This window comes from Garra rufa, chromosome 24 (genome assembly GCF_049309525.1).
Source record: "Garra rufa chromosome 24, GarRuf1.0, whole genome shotgun sequence".
In the NCBI taxonomy this organism is placed as follows: Eukaryota; Metazoa; Chordata; class Actinopteri; order Cypriniformes; family Cyprinidae; genus Garra; species Garra rufa.
The window spans coordinates 23,646,259-23,658,526 of NC_133384.1; positions in this window are offsets into that span (position 1 = coordinate 23,646,259).

Here is a 12,268-nt window from a genome sequence, read left to right on the forward strand (position 1 = left end):
TACATAAACTAATTATAGGCTTATATTTTGTAATTAAAAGACATCTAATTTCTAAATATTTCCATAAATTATACATATTAATTTTCAAATTAAAACACCAGCATTATCAAACAGCTTAGATTTTAACTTAAAAATAAAATCAATATTTGTTACCATAAATCAAAATGTCAAAAAAAAAAAAAAATCATGTCCAAGGTCATGTTAGAGGTCATTATTATTCAAAAATAACCAAACAAATGAGCAAACATATTCATAAAATGTCTACTCATTAAATTATGGGTCTTTTTATTTTTTATTTTACCAAATACATACTGTTTACAGGAAAATAAGTGAAGATATGTTCAAGTGAGACTTTCAGATCTGTGTAAAAACATGTATGGAATGCAAATGTTCAATTTGGAGCCTTAAGTCAACTGATAAGACTATTTCTGTCTTCTTAGATGACGAGGCATATCTCCTCCCAGCCTGTCTGTTTCCTAGTCTCCCTTACTGATGGTTAATAAATATGGGAGTGCTAATCTGCTCCGATTTTCTCTGCCCTGGCTACGTCCATCACACTGTCACCTGCCCCAATATGTTTGACAGTTTATTCTGCCTCATCAAAGCCAACACAGCAAAATCACTTTCCCTTCTGCAGCCAAATCCACTCCTGGGTAATCACCAATAAGTGGCTTTCTGTATGCACAACTACAGAGAGAGACGGAGAGGAGAGAGAGAAAGAGAGAGACAGCAAGAATCAAACCAAGAAGAGAGATTAAAGAAAGGCGATTAAGAGAGAAGGAAACACACACAGCGTTCACTATAGTGTGTCAATTACTGCTGCACCACAGAGTGCTTTAGAGGACCTTGTCTAATGTATGTTAAAGGCGGCCTCAGCTCTTTTGTTAATATATCCCATATTTTTCACCACTGTGCCACACACGCACATTCACGCTCTGAGATGCGAGGCGTCACGTGTTCACATGGTCGCCTGCAAAGGCTCAGAGCCACGGAAATTATTCTGTGGCAACAGTCTAATGAGATTTCACAAGTGTGAAGTCAAGGGAATCTATAGATCTATCGATCAAAATGGCACAATTGGTCACATAAATTCACAGACACATCATCACAAGCTCCAGAAGGAACTGAAGAGCTGGTTTTAGGGCAGTGGACAGAGGAAAGACTGGATAGTGGCCATTTTTCTTCACAAAAAACTGAATTTATGATGTAAACAATGTTCATAATAATGTTCAAAATAAGAAAAGGTGCCACAGCATAGTATGTGAAAATGGGTTTTAAAGGAACACTCCACTTTTTTTGGAAATAGGCTCATTCTCCAACCCCCCCCCCCCCCCCGAGTTAATAAGTTGAGTTTTACCGTTTTGAAATTCATTCAGCCGTTCTCCTGTTCTGGCGATATCACTTTTAGCATAGCTTAGCATAGATCATTGAATCCTATTAGACCAATAGCATCGCGTTCAAAAATGACCAACGAGTTTCCATATTTGTTGTATTTAAAACTTGACTCTTCTGTAGTTATATCGTGTACTAAGACTGGTGGAAATGTAAAGCTGCGGTTTTCTAGGCCGATAAGATTAGGAACTACGCTCCCCTTCCGGCGTAATAGTCAAGGAAGTTTGCTGCCGTAATATGGCCGAAGCAGGCGGAGTATTATCAGAAATGAGTTCCCAGCTAGTTTAGCATTTGCACATGTGCTGCGTGGTATTACTGCTCCTGCTTCGGCCATATTACGGCAGCAAACTTCCTTGACTATTACGCCGGAATGGGAGTGTAGTTCCTAATCTTATCAGTCTAGAAAACTGAAGCTTTGCATTTCCACCGGTCTTAGTACACGATATAACTACAGAAGAGTCAAGTTTTAAATAGGACAAATATCGAAACTCATTGGTCATTTTTGAACGTGATGCTATTGGTCTAATAGGATTCAATGATCTATGCTAAGCTATGCTAAAAGTGATATTGCCAGAACAGGAGAACGGCTGAATGGATTTCAAAACGGTAAAACTCAACTTATTAACTCAGGGGGAGTTGGAGAATGAGCCTATTTCCAAAAAAAAAAAGTGGAGTGTACCTTTAATAGTTACAGTGTTCCTGTTCCTGAAGTACAGTTGCTAAGCTAACAATGTAACACATAATTAAAGAGATAAAAGAATGAAAATTCTGTCATTAAATACTCACCCTCATGTCATTCCAAAACCGTAAGACCTTCAGTTATCTTCAGAACACAAATTAAGATATTTTTTGATGAAATTCTAGAGCTTTTTGACCCTGCAACTGACACGTTCAAGGTCCAGAAAGGTCATTGTTAAAATAGTCCATATGACAAAAGTGGTTCAACCTTTTTTAATTTTATTAAGCTACAAGAATATTTTTGTATGTATAAATGTTGTATGTAAAGAAAACTAAAATGTTGACTTTATTCAACCGTCAGTGTTAACCTTACAGTAAGACTCAAGTCTGATTAGTGTCAGACATTCAAAATCCTCCATCACTTGAATTAATATTATTATAATTTAATTTTAAAGCACAGCCACCACAAAATCAGACTTTAGCACCTTGTTTTACTTTAAGATCGTCCTGAGATTAAACTTTTTGAATTTAAAAGATCAGGGTAAATTTAACTTATTTTGTCTTCTAGGAAACATGTACTGTAACTATCTTCTATAGTCTCTAAAGGGCAGAACTAAATGAAAAAATATGATATGTGGGCAAAATAAGAAAAAGTTACACATCTCCATTTTGTTCAAAAGTTTTCACCCCCTGGCTCTTAATGCATGGTTTTTCCTTCTGGAGCATCAGTGAGCATTTGAACCTTCTGTAATAGTTGCATATGAGTCCCTCAGTTGTCCTCAGTGAAAAATAATGGATCTCAAAATCATACAGTCACTGTTGGAAAGGGTTCAAATACACAAAAATGCTGGAAAACCAAAGAATTTGCAGGACCTGAAGAATATTTCTGAAAAAAAGGAGGCAGTTTAACTGTTCAGGACAAACAAGAGACTCATGAACAACTATCACAAAAAAAAAAAAAAAAACAGCTGTGGATCATTCAGGTAACAACAGAATTATGAATCAAGGGGGTGTAAACTTTTGAACTGGGTCATTTTTTTTATAAATTCCTTTTTTTTTTTTCTCTTGTGAACTATATGTACACATCTTTTATCTGAAATATCTTATTCAGGTCAGTACTAAATAAACAATAACATGCATTTTGTATGATCCCTCTTATTTTGGTCAAATAATTAACATTTTGCAGATTCTGAAAGGGGGATGTAAACTTTTGACCTCAACTGTAGATGAACCCAAATAATATGAAAATATATAAATAATGAAATAAAAACGTGTGTCCTATTCCATGATAATTCACATGTATTTTATGTAAAATGTGAACAACTTAACTGACTTTTAAATGAATCCGTATGAATTTTGAAAGCTAAAAATACATAGCAATTTCAAAATTTTAAACATTAAAATACGTTCAATTTGTGCGTTTCAGCATCAAAAAACATTCAAAAATTTGTGTTTCTAAACATTACGTACCAATACCAACGTATAAACAATGAGACCAGTTACATTACACAACGATGACAGCTACATTTATTTTAATGGGCTTTAAACATGTCAGTTGCGTTGCTGTCTATGCAGGGTTAGAAAGCTCTTGGAATTCATCAAACATATCCTAACTTGTGTTCTGAAGATGAATGAAGGTCTTATGTGTTTGGAACGACATGAGGGTGAGTAATTTAAGACAGAATTTTCATTTTTGGGTAAACTATCCCTTTAAGATATCTCTCACCTGCGCTGCCATCTTGAAGTCTCACTAAACTTGTCGCAGTGCATTATAAGAGTGATTTATCTTTCATACATGCAATGTTGCTTTAAAGTCTTGGAAAATGAGGTAAGCTAAATTGACAACCTTTTGAAGCTAAATGTTGCCTACATAGACAGCTTGCTATGTTTCGGAACAGAGCAACTGATAAAATGCATGACTGTATGTATACTTATTTACATAAAAGTGTCTGTAAAATACATAAACTGCATTTACATTGCCTTTCCACCCCTAGAATGTATATTTCTATTTGTAGTAGTCACCACTCAAAATGACTTCTTTACAGCACTTTCATTAAACCAACTAGAGATTTTATATGCAACCAATCATGGACTTTTTTTTTTCATCTGAAGAGACTCTTTTTAAAGCTTAAGGACAAGATATGAGTTCAATTACAGGAAAGTGAAGCATGTGAATATTCTGTAAACATTCAAATGGTAGTTTATGCTTGACGTACAAAGCAGATGAGGATCTATAGGATGACACGACTCTGAACATGCAGGTTTTTAATCTTGGCAGTGGCATTGAATAGATGTTGAATAGTGCTGTAGAGCTTTGCGGAGTTAAGCACCTTTAGATGGCTGTTTGCTCGTAAGACCACTCAATCTCTCTCTCTCTCACTCATGCACACTTACACATTTACCCTTCACTGCCTTTTTGCATATTAAACCCCTTTTTGCACTGAAAAAAAAAGCAGTGTCGACAATGCAGATGCAAGCTGTCTTGTATATCACGCTCTTGCTTTCCCTTGCGACACACACACACACGCACACACACACAGACACGGATCCAAAAGTGATTTGTGTCAATTTTCTTTACCCCAGACTGAATGGTCTCACATCTGCATGGATTAGAGAGAGGCAAATAGAATGGAAGGGATGTCACTCCGCCACTGAAATAAAGACAATTCTGTTGTATCAAGTGTCAACCTCTGGTGCTCAGGGGATCGGGGATTAAACAGCAGCTATTGACACTGCAAGCTTGAAAATGGGAAGGCTTCCACATTCACCAGAGATACGGGTTAAAGAATTATTCTAATCCAAAACATACAGATACAGACGGAAAAAGTGGAGAAGGGAAAAAAGGGAGACAGGCTGGTGATGAATGCGTGCATGTGTGAAGATGCTGGACGTCTCTTGTGACTTATCACTTCCTGGAATCTTAACCGAAGATGAATCAACGCATGCCTAGAGTGCACGTGGAACACATGATTTACTAGAATTATTAGTAATATTAGAGGATTTTTACATTTCCTCAAGAAAATGTGAGTGGTGCTTGCCTGTGCAAAACAGGGCATTAATGATGGTTGCCAGGGTATCAGTTTTTGTATTTGAGTGGTTGTTAGTAGTTGCTAGGTGGATACTTACAGGCACAAGTCATGGAATTTGTTACAATTATGAGATAATTATCATTAGTTAGTTATACAGAAAAATATGTAATTTTATTGATTTATGGTATATGTAGTATTATGATATATAGTAATTTTATGTAATTTTTAATCACCAGCAATAAATATATACACACAGAGAGAGAGAATAAACAATATTAAACATACAATAATAATAATAATAATAATAATAATAATAATAATAATAATAATTGCTTGTCTATTAGGTTTACATTTTTATTTAAATAATAATAAATATAATAAAATATTATTTTTTAAACTAGATTTACAACTTTATTTAAAATAAACCAATTATGTAAGTAATAATAAATATTAACAATAATAATAGTAGTAATATAGTAATAATAATTGCTTTTCTAACAGTTTTACATTTTTTTCATTTAAATAATAATAACAAATATTAAAATATTACTTTTAATCAAATTTACGACTTTATTTGAAATAAACCATTATGTAAAAAAAATAAAAAATAATAAAAGAAAATAATAATAATAATAATAATAATAATAATAATAATAATAATAATAATAATAATAATAGAATTAGTAATAATAGCTTTTCTATCAGGTTTACTAATGTATTTTATTTAAATAATAATAATACATATTAATACATAATATAAACATAATAATTACATTGATTATAATTGATTTTCTATTAGGTTTACAATTTTTTATTTTATTTACATAATAATAATAAATATTATTTTAAATCAGATTTACATTATGTAAATAATAATAAATGCTAATAATAATAATAATAGCATTATATATATATATATATATATATATATATATATATAGATAGTACGTAAACAGTACGTAAACGTAGTACGTTTCATAAAATATTAAAAATAATAATTACAGCGATAATAATTACTTTTCTATTAGGTTTACATTTTTTATTTTATTTAAATAATAATAATAAACATGAAAATATTATTTTTAAACAGATTTACAACAAACTAAAAAAAATAAAAATAAAAAAAAGAATCATGTAAATAATAATAAATGCTAATGCTACTACTAATAATAACAACAATAATTGCTTTTCTAGTGCTTTTCTACTAGGTTTACATTTTATGTAATGTAAATAGTAATAATACATATTAAAATATTATTTTTTTATTAGATTGACCACTTTATTTAAAATAAACCAACTATGTAAATAATAATAATAACAATAATATTAAAAATAATAGCATTGGATAGATAGATAGATAGATAGATAGATAGATAGATAGATAGATAGATAGATAGATAGATAGATAGATAGATAGATAGATAGATAGATAGATAGATAGATAGATAGAGTAAACATAAAATAATAATAATAAGAGTAATAATAATTGCTTTTCTTTAAGGTTTACAATATTTTTTCATTTTTTTAAATAATAATAATTATTATTAAAATATTATTTTTTAAATCAGATTTACAACTTTATTAAAAAAAAATTAAAACCCAATAATGTAAATAATAATAAATAGTAACAATAATAATATAATTATTAATAGTAACTGCTTTTATATTGCTTTTCTATAGGTTTACAATTTTATTGTTTTATATATTATTATATTATTGTTTTATTGTTTTAAATAAAAATAATAAATATTAAAATATTAATTTAAAATAAAAATCAGATGACCACTTCATTTCAAATAAACACATAATGTAAGTAATAATAATAATAATAATAATAATAATAATAATAATAATAATGAACTCTATTACCACTAAGAAAACTCTGAAAAAATCTCCTTATTTACTGTGTTAATATCAAGAAATGTTCTGTATCTCTCTCTCTCTCTCTCTCTCTCTCTCTCTCTCTCTCTCTCTCTCTCTCTCTCTCTCTCTCTCTCTCTCTAGTAAACATAAAATAATAACTGCTTTCAATTGCTTTTCTACCAGCTTTACAATTTTACTTAAATTAGAAAATATATATTATTTTATAATCAGATTTACCATTTTATTTAAAATAAACCAATTATGCAAATAATAATAATTATAATAAACTCTATAGCCCCTAAGAAAACTCTGTAAAAAAATCTCATAATTTACTGGTAATATTGAAAAAAAAAAAAAAGTTCTAATTTCAGCATTTTCACAGATGTTTTACCCAACATTTAAATGACACGTTGCATTGTATTGCGTTTCCGGGTTGAAGAAACGGTCCATTCGTTTTATAGTGTAGGACACTTAAGAAAGCGCATCTAAAACTACAGTAGTCTTAGTCAACTGTTGTCATGTGACCTACAGGTTTGAAAAAAACTACCGTGACAAGCTATGCATTAAAGTTTAATACAAAGTGTTAGGGGGTTTGACAAAGTCTGCAACTGTGTGCGTGGTGCTCTACTAATAAAGCAAAAAATTAAAATGTTAACTACTACACATCTGCTTACAGTATGTTCAGCAATTAAATATTTAAAAGCTGTAATAAGAAGCCTCGGGCTCCAGCATGCTTGGGAAGGCATCATCAACACAGTTACGACTTAAATTAAAATATTGCGGCCATGTATTGTTAAAGACAGCATTAAACATTGATCTATTCCACTAATTAAAAAGCCCAGCAGATGATGAATTAGTTAAATATGTATATTAATAATGACCCGCTGTTAAATTAAACACGCAAGTTTGACAAGTAGGAAACGTGATGGAACAAGACGCACAAGTGTACGCGCGTGTCCTCGCCGCACCGGCACACTTACATTTTAAAAACCAAGAGTGGCCAGAGAGCATGCGATTCCTTACAGATAACACTAATGGATTCGTTAATTGCTCCGGTACCAGCAACAATTTTCATGGCGACCACCTAATGCCTTAGTAACGGCACTTCAGTGATGAATAATTGGCGGGATGGAGACACAGAACGAGAGATACTTTAAAACAGGGCTGGGTAAAGTAATTAAGCGAGCCTCTATACGACAAGTCCAAAATGCCCTTCACGAGAGCGTGCTGTAGGGCTCTCTTCCTTACAGCCAATCAGCTCTCAGGGATGCCATGTCCTTCCGTCTTGATATGTGTGGCCTTTTTCAATCAGAGAGGATGAGTGTTTTCAATCAGGAGCGGATGGTAAATAGACCTCCGTAAAAGCTGATGCGTGATTGCAAAGGAAAGGGGGAGGAGGTCCATCCAAACCCGTTCTGTGTCACAGTACAATGGGGTGAAAGCGTGCCCTCGGCCTTGTGCACGGCCCGTGTGTTTCTCAGGGCTTTTGTGTCAACTCTATGCACCTTTATTGTCTTTACTACAGGGACTTGACTTAAAATGTGTTTATTTCTTACTGTTAGCTGTACATATACATCCAGACCCAATCATCTGTGTGAAAGCAGAGAAAAGTGTGTGCTGGAAGAACTGGAAGAACAATAACTTAGGCTGAAGACAACAGTGGGTTGACCTTCAAACCTTTGAATGAAGACCACAGATGAGTGTGAATGTCTGCATGTTGCTGAAGAAGACACATGTGAAAGGTGAGGAGGAGGAGGAGGAGGAGGAGGAGGAAGACAACGACAGATGAAGAGCAGCGACTGAAGGTGAATGTAGATTTGAGTTCTCATATATATATATATATATATATATATATATATATATATATATATATATATATAAAAATAGTAAACATAAAATAATATTAATAATAACTGCTTTTCAATTGCTTTTCTACCAGGTTTACAATTTTACTTAATTTAAAAAATAATAATAACTATTCAAATTTTATTTTATAATAATAATAAAAAATAAATAAATAAATAATAATAATAATAATATTAGAAATTGCTTTTATATTGCTTTTCTACCAGGTTTACAAATGTACTTAATTTAATAATAATAATAAATATTAAAATATTATTTAAAAATAAAAATCTGATTAACCACTTTATTTAAAATTAACACAGATTGCAAGTAATAATAATAACAGTAATAATAATAATAATAATAATAATAATAATAATAAACTCTATTACCCCTAAAGAAAACTCTGTAAAAAATCTAATTTACTGTGTTAATATGAAGAAATCTTCTGTATATATATATATAAAGTAAATCTAAAATAATAATAATAATGACTGCTTTTCAATTGCTTTTCTACCAGGTTTACTTAACTTAATTTTACTTAATTTAAACAATAATATTAACTATTCAAATATTGTTTTATAATCAGATTTACCATTTTATTATGTAAATAATAATAATAATAATAATAATAATAATAATAATAATAATAATAATAATAATAATAAACTTTATAGCCCCTAAGAAAACTTAGTAAAAACTCTCCTAATTTACTGTTAATATATAAAAAAAGTTCAAATTTCAAATTTTTTACAGGTGTTTTACCCATTATTTAAATTACAAATTACACTGCATTGTGTTTCTGGGTTGAAGAAATGGTCGATTCATTTTATAGTTACACTTAAGAAAGCGCATCTAAAACTACAGTAGTCTCTTTGAATGAAGACAGCAGATGAGTGTGAGTGTCTGCATGTTGCTGAAGTAGAAACATGTGAAAGGTGAGTAGGAGAAAGGGGAAAACAACGACAGATGAAGAGCTGTGACTGAAGGTGAATGTAGATTTGAGTTCTCCAGGTGTTTAGTGCAAGTGACCTTGCATTCAATAAACAAGCAAATCCAGCATTCGCAAAAGCACAGTTGCATCCTGGGAAATAAAGAACAAAACATTAAAAATAAGATCAGAAACAAAACGTTGGATCATTTTCTCACTAGGCTGCATTGATTTGATTAATTAAAAACATTTATATTGTGAAATATGTTTACCATTTATTTATTCATTCAAAATATCTATGGAAGCCAGTTTCTGCCACTGAATCTCAAAATTCTGACAGTTTCTTGTAATTGCAAGTTTATATCACGCAATTCTGAGAAAAAGTCAGAATTGCAAGTTTTTATGTAACAATTCAGACTTTATTTCTTGCAATTGTGAGTTTATATCACGCAGTTCTGATTTTATAACTCGCAATTGGGAATTTATATCATGCAATTCTAAGAAAAAGTGTCACTATTACTAGAAATAAAGTCAGATTTGCGAGTTTTTATCTCACAATTCTGACTTTATTTCTTACAATTGCGAGTTTATATCACGCAATTCTTACTTGATAACTCACAATTGGGAATTTATATCATGCATTTCAGAGACAAGAGTTAGAATTGTGAAAAAACTCTATAATTCTGAAAAAACTTTATATCATGCAATTCTGAGAAAAAAAGTCATAATTGCGAGAAAAAAACAATTTGAGTTTTAATCTCAAAATTCTGAATTTATTTCTTGCAGTTGTGAGTTTATATCATGCAATTCTGACTTTATAACTCACAACTGCACATTTTTAGTCATGCAATTCTAACTTTATAACTCACTTGCAAATTCATCACACAATTCTGACAAAAAAGGCAGAACTGCGACTTTATAACTCGCAATTGCGAGTTTATATCACAACATACTGAGAAAAAAAGTCAGACTAGTGAGAAAAAGTGAGAATTGCGAGGCTTTAACTCACAATTCAGACTATTTCTTACAATTGTGAGTTTATATCACATTATTCTGACTTTATAACTCATAATTGCAAATATTTAATCATGCAATTCTGAAAAAAAGGATCAGAACGTGAGAAAAAAAATTTAATTGCAATTTTTATTTTACAATTCTGAATATATTTCTTGCAATTGCAAGTTTATATGACGCAATTCTAACTTTATAACTCACTTGCAAATTTATATAATGCAATTCTGGCAAAAAAGGCAGAATTGCAAGAGTTTATATTTTGCAATTCTAACTTTATAACTCACAACTGCGAGTTTATATCACGCAATTCTGAGAAAAAAGTCTGAATAGCGAGAAAAAAATCTAAATTGTGTTTTTATCTCACAATTCTGACTTCATTTCTCAGAATTGCAAGTTTATATCTCACAATTCTGACTCCTGAGAAAAAAGCCAGAATTGTGAGATAAAAAGTCGTAATAACTTTTTTTTTTCAGTGGTGGAAATGGGCTGGAAAAATGTCTTATTATTAAGTTAAAAACATGATTTTTTGATGAACAGAAAGCATTCATTAGAAATATATTTTTGAAACCTACATTTTTTTAATTATGGAAGTCTTTATTGTCATTTTAGATCAATTTAATGTGGTCTTGCTGAATAAAATATTAATATAAAAAAGAGCACATTAATTGGCCTCTGCATAAGCTGATAGCACAGACAGAAAATGTTTACTAAGTAAAGTGTGGTCAGAAATGTAAAATAGCAGTCACAAGTTGAGAAACAAAATTATAAGTCTAAGGGAAGGTAAATGCAAGAGGCTTAAAAATCAATGAAAATGAGTCAGGAGTGATTCAGCAGACAATAACAAGGTAAAAAATCCCAGATGACCCTCATCTGCTTACGTCTGAACTAAACTGCACCAGTTAGTCATTTCCAATTATCATTTCATGACTTCTTCATCTCCAAACATTTGTCTGGAGGGTCATTTTCTGTTGGTCTGAGGCACTGGATGCCTTCTGATGAGTTAAATGTGTCTAATTAAGCTGCTGTTGTAAATGGAAACTAAAAACCAGATGTCACAGCGTCATTATAATCAATAATAACTGAGTATATGCTACTGCCACAGACCTCTATTGCATGTTCTGCAGCTCTGCCAGCTCATCTGACAGGCTGGCCACTGTTGACTCCTGCTAATATAGCGACAGACACACAGAGTTCAGTATGCAAGTGCAGGAGCTTATGCAACGCACAACAACATAAACAAAACAACATAAGCAATAGTTCTTCCTGCCTGCTGAGGTTACTCAGAGATAATGAGGTGTGTGCATTGGTCGCTGTTGTAGGAACAGCAGGGAGCCACAGATGGGATGCAGCAAGGTACAGGGGACAAACCGCACTCTGTTATCCGGTTTTAGAGACGGTACAGAAAGTGCTTTCCCCCTCTCACATAAAACCCTCACTGCAGTGACATATTAAAATGATGAGTGTTAGAAAGTCAAGCTTCATTAAACCAAATATACTTCCCAAACTGATGTCTGGT